The following is a 12,485-nucleotide window of genomic DNA, read 5'->3' on the forward strand; positions in this document are numbered from 1 at the left end:
CCAGCACTGCCTCTGCCATTCCTTAAGCCCTCATCTGCTCTGCAATCCCTGGAATGGAGTAACTTGGTCTCTCCGACTTCCCCGCTGGTCATAGGGGGCCAATATAACCTTACACTCAGCATGTCTGGCTGATAAAGAAAGGACACATTCTCACCTTCATCCTACATAAAAGCCAATCGTTATAACTGGGGAAGGATCTCTAATCAAGCGCCCCAGATAGAGACATCCCCAAACTTGGGGGAAATTTGCCTCTGGATGTTGCTCCAAACATCAGCTGGGGGAAAAGCCAAAATAAACTGATCTCATCACCCCTTAAACTTTGCACCTTGGGCTAAAACTGAAAAAGAGCCTGATCCAAAACGCATAGAAGTCAATGGAAAGACATCCACAGACTCCTAGAATCATTGGATCACGCCAAAAGCTAGCAAACGAATATGACTCAGAAGTGATGCATGACGCATAAGGACAAAAAGGAAAGGCCATTGGACTCATTAAACTGAATGACACTGAGACCCTGGCAAGGTAACTGCTCAATTACGTGTTCCTAACCAGTGCCAGGAATACCATCCAAACCTCCCGGACGTACTGTCCTTTCTGGAATACAGCTGGATGCTGGATACATTTAAATTGTTTGTAAAACAAACGACGGTCGCTTCCTCCCCGTTATTTTTTTTATTTTCCGAGTTGACAAAAATAATCACACCAACATTTAATACGATCGTAAATGATGGGCCAAATCCTCAGCTGGGAACTTCAATGAATTACACCAATTTGCACCAGCTGAAGCTCTGGCCTTTTATCGACACCCACAATACAAGCTCTCAAAAGCACTTTCACAAACAAACAGGCCCAGAGGCTCAGCTGGTGTGACTCAGCAGAGCGCCACTGGAGCCAATGGCGTTGTCTTGGCATACAGAAGTGGAACATCTGGCCTGTATGATCTATGGTATTGCTTTATAGATTGCACATTTCCCGAAACTTTTTTGCATTTTCATTTGGTTAGAATGCAATTTTCCTTAATAAGCTTATTTATCAGCTCATCGTTCCACAATTTTCAGACCAATCCAATCCTGCAGTCCCTGTGTGGGCAACACATCTCATTCACTGCATAGATCATAACAGAGCTGGGGGGACGGAAATCAAAGGCCATTTTTCTGAAAGAAATAGAATTTCTGAAGTGTTCGAAATGGATCCCTCAAGAATTGAACTAACAACCCTTGTCTGTTCCCTGAAGTTAGCTTTTAGCAACAAAAGACAGACTGGGGCTTATTGGGCCAAACCCCTGTAACTCTATTAACATCAGTGGAGTTATGCCAAATTACACCAGATGAGGATCTGGCTCATTGTCATTCTATTAGCCATGCTTAGCTCCCTGTAATGGGACACCCTCCATCCCCATCCTTATGTGCCCTAGGAACCTCCCAGACTCACGTCAACAAACAATCAGTGAGGCCACTGCATGATTGAGGTGCTAAGGGAGTACTCAAGGAAGAGAAAGACAATGCAGAGAAATTAAATGAATTCTTTGCATCGGTCTGTACTGCAGAGGATGTGAGGGACATTCCCACACCTGAGCCATTCTTTTTAGGGAACAAATCTGAGGATCTGTCCCAGAATGAGGTGTCGACAGAACAAACTGATAAGTTAAACAGTACAAATACCAGACAGTATTCACCCAAAAGTTCTGAAGGAACTCAAATATGAAATTGCGGAAATATTAACTGTGGTATGTAATCTATCGCTGAAATCACCGAAATCCAGATGACTGGAGGACAGCTAATGTAACGCTGATTTTTAAAAAAAGGTTCCAGAGGCAATCCTGGCAATTACAGGCCTAACTTCACTATCTGGCAAATTGGTTGAAATACAGTAAAGAACAGAATTATCAGACACATAGATGAACATGATATATTGGAAAAGAATCAACACAGTTTGTGTAAATAGAAATCATGTGCATCAATATATTAGTATTCGTTGAGGATGTCAATGAGCATGTGGACAAGGGTGATCCAGTTGATATAGTGTAGCTGGACTTTCAGAAAGCCTTTGACAAGGTCCCATGCCAAAGGCTCTTAAGCAAAATAATCAGTCATGGGATAAGAGAGAAGGTCCTGTCATGGATCAGTAACTGGTTAAAAGATAGGATACAAAGGGTAGGAATAAATGGTCAGTTTTCACAGTGGAGAGAAATATATAGCAAGGTCCCCAAGTATCTGTACTGGGACCTGTGCTGTTCAAGATATTCATAAACTATTTGGAAAAGGGGTAAATAATGACGTGGCAAAGCTTGCAGATAACGCAAAATTATTCAGGATAGATACGACCAAAGCTGACTGCAGAGCACTACACGGGGCTCTCACCAAACTGGGTTTCTGAGCAACAAAATGGCAGAGGAAATTCAATGTTGATAAAGTAATGCACATTGGAAAACAAAATGCTAACTATACATACAAAGTGATGGGATCTAAATTAGCCCTTATGACTCAGGAAAAAAATCTTGAGTCATCATGGATAGTTCTCTGAAAATATCCACTTAATGTGGAGTGGCAGTCAAAAAAGCTATCAGAATATCGGGTACCATTAGGAAAGGGTTAGATAATAAGACAGCAAATATCATAATGCCACTATATAAATCCATGATAAGCCCACAACTTAACACTGTTCCATTCTTGTCACCCCATTTCAAAATAGATATATTAGAACTGGAAAAAGAGAAGGACAACCAAAATGATTAGGTGTAAGGAACAGTTACATACAAGAATAGATTAAAAAGACTGGGACTGTTCAGATTAGAAAAGGGACCTGCGAAAGGGCATACGATCTAGGTCAGTGGTTTTCAAACTTTTTTCTTGGTGACCCAGTTGAAGAAAATTGTTGATACCTGCGACCCAACAGAGCTGGGGATGAGGGGTTTCGGGTGTGGGAGGGGGCTCTGGGCTGGGGCAGTTGGTTGGGGTGGGGTGTGGGAGTGGGGCAGGGCTCTGGGCTGGGGGGGCAGGCTCTGGGGTGGGGCCAGGGATGAGAGGTTTGGGGTACAGGAGGGGGCTCTGGGTTTGGTGGGGGCTCAGGGCTGGGGCAAGGGATTGGGGCATGAGCTTACCTCAGGTGGCTCCTGGTCAGCAGTCCAGCAGGGGTGCGAAGGCAGGCTTCCTGCCTGTCCTGGTAACACAGACCGCGTTGCATCCCGGAAGCAGCCAGCAGCAGGTCCGGCTCCTAGGCAGAGGCGCACAAGCAGCACCGCCCCACCCCAAGCTCCCATTGGCCGGTTCCTGGCCAATGGGAGTGTGACACTGGTGCTCAGGATGGGCTCAGTGCACGGAGTCCTGTGGCCCCCCGCCTAGGAACCGGACCTGCTGCTGGCTGCTTACGGGGCACAGCGCAGTGTCAGAACAGGTAGGGACTAGCCTGTCTTAGCCAGGCAGTACCGCCAATGGGATTTTTAATGCCCCGGTCAGCAATGCTGACCGCAGCCACCGCGACTCAGTGCCTTCCATTCTGCACCCAGTACTGGGTTGCAACCCACAGTTTGAAAACCACTGATCTAGGTCTATAAACTCATGAATGATATGGTGAAAGAGAACAGGGAAGCGTTATTAACCACTTCACATAAAACAAGAACCCAATGAAACTAAAGGCATCAGGTTTAAAACAAACATAAGGAACTACATCTTCATACAACGCACAGTTGTTGGCAGGGGATGTTGCCAGGGGATGTTGTGAAGGCCAGAAGTGTAACTGGGTTCAAAAAATAATTAGATAAGTTGATGGAGGATAGGTCCATCAATGGCTGTTTGCCAAGATGGTCAGGGACACAACCCCATGCTCTGGGTGTCCCTAAACATCTGACTTGCAGAAGCTGGGACTGGATGACAGGGGATGGATCACTCAAAAACTGCCCTGTTGTGTTCATTCCCTCTGAAGCACCTGGTACAGGCCATTGTTGGCAAACAGGATACGGGGTTAGATGGACCATTGGTCTTACCCAGTTTGGCCATTCTTATGAGTGGCAACTTTGTGTGATTTATCTACATTCCCATCACCAGCACCAACACAGTCCCATGCAGCAATATTATATACAATGCTTCTCTTCCTTTAGCCCTTTCCCACAGGGCTAAGGACGAACAGAGATAAGCACAAACTGGACTCAACTAGCTTGGATTTCCCCATTGGTAACTTCCTTTCTGTCCTCCTTATACCCTTCAGCTGAGGGAACAATTGGCTCGTCCAACCTCCCAGCCTGACCACCCAATTAACTTGAACATCCCCACTCGGCCTTCTCCAGGAGAGCTGATTGATTCCTAAGGGTACATCTGCCCTGGAATGAAAGACCCATCGCATGGCTGGGAGCTGGCGCTGCAGAGCTAAAAATTGCTGTGCAGACATTCAGGCGCCGGCTGGAGCCTGGGATCTGAGACCTGCCCCCTCACAAGGTCCCAGCACTTGGAGTCAAGCCTGAGCCCATGAGACCAAGGCAGCTGACCTGGGACAGCTGTGGGTGTTTAATTGCTAGGCAGATGTACCCTAAGTGACCAGAAAGCTGGTTCACCTGCCAGCTCCCAGCACTGTCACACTCCCCCAGACTAAATATTTTGGATCCTTTATAATATCATTATTTTAACATATCTCATTCTAACAGAACACGGTGTGACGGGTTGGATCACAGAAAGCCCCTTGGGAGCTGCCACCTGATGTGCCAAGACTACTTCTGCCCCTGCTTTCCCTGCCAGCCTGGGACTCCAGCACCTTGTCTTGCTGAGTCAGACACACCCGTGTGCTCCAACACAGACCCAGCGTCTGAATTACTTGCCCCAAAGCTGCAGACTTGACTGAAAGCAGCTCACAGAAGTGTTCCTGTCTTTAACACTCAGATGCCCAACTCCCAATGGGGTCTAAACCCAAATAAATCCATTTTACCCTGGATAAAGCTTATACAAGGTAAACTCATAAATTTTCCGCCCTCTATAACACTGATAGAGAAATATGCACAGCTGTTCCCCCCCCCCGGTATTAATACATACTCTGGGTTAATTAATAAGTAAAAAGTGATTTTATTAAATACAGAAAGTAGGATTTAAGTGGTTCCAAGTAGTAACAGACAGAACAAAGTGAATTACCAAGCAAAATAAAATAAAATAAAACATCTATGCCTAATACAGTAATACAACTGAGTACAGATAATATCTCACCCTGAAAGAAGGTTCAATATGTTCCTTTCACAGACTGGATGCCTTCCTAGTCTGTGCACACTCTTTTCCCTGGTACAGCCCTTGTTCCAGCTCAGGTGGTAGCTAGGGGATTCCTCATGATGGCTCTCCTTTCATAGAATATCAGGGTTGGAAAGGACCTCAGGAAATCATCTAGTCCAACCTGCTGCTCAAAGCAGTGAAATTTCCCAGATAGTTTTTTTTTTAAACCCCAGTTCTCTAACTGGGATTCCGTAACCGCCTTTATAGCTAGTAAGTCTTTCCTAATATTGTACCTAAATTTCCCTTGCTGCGGCTTAAGCCCATTACTTTTAGTCCTACCTTCAGTGGACATGGAGCACAATTGATCCCTGTCCTCTTTATAACAGCCCTTCGCACATTTAAAGGTCTTTATCAGGTCCCCCTTCGGTCGTCTTTTCTCAAGACCAAACATGTCCAGTTTTTAATACCTTTCCTCATAGGTCAGGTTTTCTAAACCTTTTCTCATTTTTGTTGCTGTGCTTTGGACTCTCTTTTCTAAAGTGTGGCACCCCAGACTGGACACTGTATTCCGCCAGTGCCAAAGAGAGCAGGACAATTACCTCTCATGTCTTAGATATGACATTCCTGTTAATACAGCCTTTTTTGCAACTGTGTCCCATTGTTGATTCATTTTCAATTTGTGACCCACTATAACCCCCAGATCCTTATCAACAGTGCCACCACCTAGCCAGCTATTTCTCAATTTGTAGTTGTGCATCTGATTTTTCCTTCTGAAGCATAGTAATTTGCACTTCTCTTTATTGAATTTCATCTTGTTGATTTCAGATCAATTGTCCAATTTGTCCAGGTCACTTTGAATTCTAATCCTGTCCTCCAAAGTGCTAGTGACCCCTCCCAGTTTGGTGTCATCTGCAAATTTGATAAGTGTACTATCCATTCCATTATCTAAGTCATGAATGAAAATATTGAATAATATTGGACCCAGAACCTACCCTGCGGGACTCCACTAGATACACCCTCCCAGTCTGACAGCACAACATTACTAACTACCCTTTGAGTTCTGTCTTTCAACTAATTGCGCACCCACCTCATAGTAGTTTCATTTACACCACATTTCCCTAGTTTTCTTATGAGACAGTCATGTGGGATTATGTCAAAAGCCTTACTACAATCAAGATATACTACGAGACTACTCCAAATCATATGCACTACCAACTTCCATTCGCTTTTCCATAGTTCCAACATTTTATATCCTTTTTTTTATTCCTGTATTTTCTGGCTCTGTCTAGCAGGAATGAGTGCCCATGGCACCCGACTCTAATAAGGTCAGTGACCTTCATGAGCTGTGGGGTGGCAGAAGCTAGTTTAGGTTCCATGGGGGAAGTGCCACATTAGACATTCATTGGTTGACACCCTTTTGCTTGCGGCAGAGTACCTAACTCAGGTACCATATAGGAATGACATTTGTGAGACTGAGATGTCGTATCAGTCCTCAGTGTCCTACGTGGGAGCAGGTTTCTCTCCAGCTGATTGACTGACTGACAGTCAGCCAGGAAAGAAATTTGAAGGTGGTATTGTCCAAAGCAGGCTCTTTGGCCGAGAGTTGCACTTCCTTAGCCCTTGACGCAAACCGTATTGTAAGAGTGCCACCGTTATGGAAAAATCTTCCTCAGAAATAAGTGGTGAGGAACTGTCAACCCTCTCAAAAAAAACCCATGACCATAGCCAGCAAAGCGTTGGGAAGCAGTTCATCCATCTCCTCACTGGGTGTTCCCCCTGCCCTAAGTTTGCTATGCCCCCATGGGCTGTGAGTCATGAGTGGAGAGACATGCAACCCCAACAGCCAGGAGTGGCAGAAAGGCAGGGAAGCGGTGAGATCATTTGCTTAAACTCCCTTCCCCTGGCCAGTTCTGTTTGGGAACTCCCTGCTGTGGAACTGCAGTCTGCTTGTTTAGTTTTGGTTTATGTGGTTTGCTGATCCTTCCCCTGGGTAGGTGGTTCTGTTGCAGAGCCAGCATCAGTGGCCTTCTGAGCTATTGCATTGCTGATTTGATAATGTTATTGCACATTTTGTTCCAGAATCAGTTTCTAAGTTCTGTTTTAAAGCTGGACTCCATGACTGACATGATCAGGTGGACATTTAATTACCAATATGGTCAATATCACCTAATTCCATATAGGTTGGAGAAGGGCCCAGAGGCAAAGACTCCTAATCTTTGATGTTTAGATCCAGAGTTAACAGTTAATATATGGAGATATACCTGTCTCATAGAGCTGGAAGGAATGCTGAAAGGTCATTGAGTCCAGCCCCCTGCCTTCAATAGCAGGACCAAGTACTGATTTTTGCCTCATATTCTTAAGTGGCCCCCTCAAGGATTGAACTCACAACCCTGGGTTTAGTAGGACAATGCTCAAACCACTGAGCTATCTGTCCCCCCAGAAGAGTTGGTCTTTTCTATCTGTAAAATAAGAAGAACCAAAATCCTAGAACAAAACACCCATGAACTCTGGGGAGGTTCAGAACTAGACCCAAACTAGGCATCTCAGGATCATTTTTAACAGAGAGGATGGGTAGCTTTCCCCTGAGTTAGATAGGGCCTTAATCTCATTATTTCGAATGACCAGAGCCAGTGTTCAGCCAATGCCTTGGATATGAGCCCATCCAAAGTCAGATCCCTACTTACCAGGTTACTCTGAAAAAAAGGACAGTGCACAAGAGAAAGAGAGAGAGAGAAACTCTTTCTTCAAGCATTGAAGGGGCAATATAAATTTAATATTAGGCTCCAATAAAGACACAAAGTAGTCCTTGGGCTTGATTCTCCTTTCACAGTAGTGTAGCAGGTTACGCTAGTGTAAAACTGGTATACATCAGAGGAGAATCAGACCCCTTATTTTTTTTAATCTACTTTGTAAAATTCTCTTGCAACCACTACCCTCTTGTGGTGAGTTTTCATCACTGCTCCAAGTTAATTTTTTTCATTTTCTTATTTTAAAGTGAATAACAGAGATAAATATAGCATAAATACATGGTACAGACACTCAGGAACTTGTTCTGACCTTTATTGTTCCAATTCAGAAAGGAATTATTTTATTTATTTTGTAAAAGAGTATATGGTCCCTTTCTCTTTGTATGAACAGGTGCCCAGTAGGAGAAGGTATTCCCCCTAACCTCCATGACCTACTTCAGAGCTGGCATAAGAAGGCACAATTCTTACCCCATTTGGTGAGTTTGGCCCATGATACGTATTGTTCAGAACCCAGGGCCTGATAAAAACCCCACAGGAGTAAATGAAAAGACTCCCTTTGACTTCAGTGGGCTTTGGGTCAGGCTCATAAGGCATGGTGGTTTGATATGTCTCCCAAAAGAACTAGCTCTGGGGAAACATAGTAGTCAGCAGAGTTAATATGGTCCTGTAAGGAAACCATGTGGATGTGAATTCACTGGAGGACTGTTAGCTACATGTGCAAAGCGTGCTATGAGAAATCTTGTGGACATCTCTGCTGACTGATTTTGGAGATTTGACAGTAGCACCTGGTAAGCCTCCCTGCCTATAGTAACAGTGTGTACAAAGCAGAGCACAATGTCCACATTTGGCAAAGTCAACTAACACCAAAGTCCACTTGAAGTCAGTGAGCAGTATGGGTGCTCAAGCTCAGCCCCTCCAAAACTCAGGGCCGTAATGGAAGATCACTTGCGCAACCAGTGTGTTGAGTGAATCCTTCCCAATCTGGGAAAGATCAGCCATGGGACAAATGAATTATGCAGAGCCCAAGGCAAATGCTTTGCGCCAAAATTTATAAAAGTGCCCATCCATTTTGGGTGTCCTCCATCAGACATCCTCAGCCCAAGAGCTGAGCACCTGCTGCTCCTACTGAGTGCAACTGGAGTGGGGGGGTGCTGCAGTACCTTTGAAAACCAAGCTCCAAGGTATCTGAAGCTGGGCACGCAAAATCAGTGGTCAGTTTGAAAATGTGGGTCTCATTACCTCCACTCATTTTATGCCATGAGAATTTTAAAGACTAGCAACATGACTCTCCAACGTGTGCTGCTCATAATTCCCCAAAGTCTCTCCATCACTCGACACAGCAAACTCTCTAGCAAACTTTATTGCTCCATAATATAATACATGAAGCAACATTTATGGTGAAGAGTGAACATGTTCTGCATTTCTCTGACTGTCACAATTACAGTGGGTTTAGAGATGTATATGACAAGCGGTGAGTTTAAATAAGCAGAAATAGCTGTTGTACAGTAGATGTCCTCATACAGTGACATGCATTTGGGTAAATGAAAAACTCTTGTATGCAATAGACTCATATATTTCAATTCCGTACCCAGAAATAGGATTTCACAGATGAGCAAAAATATTATCACCCAATAATATTGTGCATAATTCCACCATGGTCTGTGGCCTTCCCTGAGCAATTTGGTCCATTCAAACCACATGACAGCAATCAAGCTGTCATATAGCGTTATGGGTCAATTGTCTCATATTGACTAGTGTATCAACCATCCTGACATTCAAAAACGTTACCGTTAGTATGTAAATGCATTGTGCAGAGTCAGTCTATTCTAACACAGTTACTGACAAGCTGCCTCATATGGCCACACTAGCTGCTCTTTCTTGGTCAGACCACACCCTCTCACTTGGGGAGGGCAGGGGGTAAAGAGGAAGAAGTTGCCACGAGCTGTTCATTGCTGAGATTTAGCCCTGATCATCCTGCTGGAGGGATGGCAGGGGTTTGGCCAGCTGGACATCAGTTAGGCCAAGCTTTTCCGTGCGAGGACACCAGGCATCTATGATGGTTCTAAGACTCCAAGCACCACACTGGTGATGAGGCTCCAACAAAGCCATGGTGGTAGGGCTCCTGCAGCCAGCGGATACCCTGGGGACCACCTTAAGACAGAATCCCCATGAGGAGGGCAGCTACAGAAATGTAATACAGTCTATAGCTGCATCTGGCCTATTTATTTCTCGGCTGGACCACCCCCTGCCTATCTCGTCCAGACAAATAGATCTCATCTAATCTGCACTGAAATCAAAGGCGCTGTGTTGATTTACGCCAACAGAGAATTCATATCTATCCTGGTGAAGTAATAGCATATTGTCAGAGGCCTTGATTCAGTAAATTCAGGAAAGCATTTAAGCACATGAAATCAATGGGATCCAAGCACATGATTATATACTTTCCAGAATCAGCGCAAGAAGGAAGAGTTTAGGAGTCCTGAGGCAGAAAGTGAGCCTCTGATCCACATTGCACTGATGTTACCGGAAAGATTCCCACTGACTTAAACGGGCGTGGGATCAGGCTCTGAATGAGCTGACCTGACAAACTGGTGCATTATTAGAAATTCTAACAAGAGATACTAGAAGAACTTGTGTCCATACGTTTGAATTTCCAAGCAGCTTCTGTAGGGGTGGCACCAAGTGCACTGAGCTGAAGGAAACAAAGAAAAAGCCAGATCAGTACAGATGCTGGGGATGCAGAGCATAAAGGCAAGGATAGCATTTATTTAGGAATACTGTGGAGTGGTACACAAGCCAGGACAGATGGTAATAGACAGTGCAGCAGCGCCACCACCTAAGGGAAAGATGAGAAGGAGAAGCCAACCAATTAAAATTCTAAGCAGAAATCCCAGTGTGGGTTCTAATTTTCTCACTAAGCAAATGCAGCAACTGATGGGTAGAAATTCAAATATCCCTCCAATGCAGACAACTCTCTGAAAGAAAATTGCCCCTCATCTATTCTTCATTCCTAATATTGCATAGAGACTACGGATGTAAATGTATCATGCATAATATATTAAAGACATGGACAAAGCAGCAGACAGAAATCACCTCTCTCCAGTGTTTTATATTCTATTACTGTTCTTTATACAGCACTACAGTGCTGCATGGTGCTTTGACACAGTATAGCTCCTGCAAAAGTTACAGTCATAGGCTCCAATCTTGCAAATAGTTGCAAACATGCTTAAGTCTTGGTAGGATCAGGATCTAAGGACCCAGAGCTATGCCATGTGGAAACTGATGAGAATTTAGGACACTCAGCACCTCTCAGTATCAGGCCCAAAGTTAGTAACTTGGGTACATTGTATTTTATATTTGTTTCCTTGGCAATGGAGCAGGAGAGAAGTGAACAATAGTTGAAAGAAGCAAGACATTAGGAAGGACATGAAGGAGGTGAGCAAGGATGCCTGGCACAATGGAGCTGTGAATATACTCCAGCAGAGGGTGGCAGTATGAAACACAGTGGAATATAGCTCCTAGCATCTTATGACCCATCTTCTCCTATCCAGAAATCTGATCCAGGCAGGCAGGTACCTGTGCTGGATGGAGCCCCAGTGACTTCATTGGGACTCTGTACGGTGTAAGGTCTATCTGTGTGGGGCAAACTGTTGATACAAGGGAGCATAAAGAAAAAGCATTCAGTCTCTTGAGATCTCATAATGTCACTCATTCTTGTTGTTGAAAAAGTCCCTGGGTAGACAAGACATGAATTTCCAATGTGATTAGAAATAAGATGGAGAGTGGGGGTGGGAGGAACCCTTAACAAAATGCAGGCCTTCTTTATAAATCATAAAGGAACAAACCAGAATAAAAATATACATGCTGTGGTGGAATTAGCCGATAGAGCTATGGGGTGATAGGGACTCTCAGGTGGAGTGGGAGGCAGTTAGTGAGAGGATGTTGACTTTGCATATCGAGTTTTTCAGTATAGAAAAACGGAGACCTGTGTGCTAGAGACTTTAGTGCTACATATGTTCAGGGGCGGCTCTAGACATTTCGCCACCCCAAGCAGGGCGGCATGCCGCGGGGGGTGCTCTGCCGGTCGCCGGTCCTGCGGCTCCGGTGGACCTCCTGCAGGCGTGCCTGCGGAGAGTCCACTGGTCCCGCGGCTCCACCGGAGCCGCCTGCTGCCCTCCCGGCGAGCGGCAGAGCGCCCCCCGCGGCATGCCGCCCCAAGCACGCGTTTGGCGTGCTGGGGTCTGGAGCCGCCCCTGCATATGTTTGTGAAATGCTGAGATTGTTTAAGTATAGCACTGTATCCTTCCACCAAAACATCCCTGCTGCCCCTCCCACGCAGCACCCCCCTCCTGCCTCCTCCAAACCCCTCAACATCCCCCTCCCCCCAGCAACTCCCAATATCCCCCTCCTGCAACATCCCCCCACAGCAACCCCATCCTGCCTCCCCCAATCCCCTCAACATCCCCTCCCCAGCAACTCCCAATATCCCCTCCTGCAACACCCCCACAGCAACCCCCCTCCTGCCTCCTCCAAACCCCTCAACATCCCCCTC

This window comes from Mauremys reevesii, linkage group 11 (assembly GCF_016161935.1).
Source record: "Mauremys reevesii isolate NIE-2019 linkage group 11, ASM1616193v1, whole genome shotgun sequence".
Lineage (NCBI taxonomy): Eukaryota > Metazoa > Chordata > Testudines > Geoemydidae > Mauremys > Mauremys reevesii.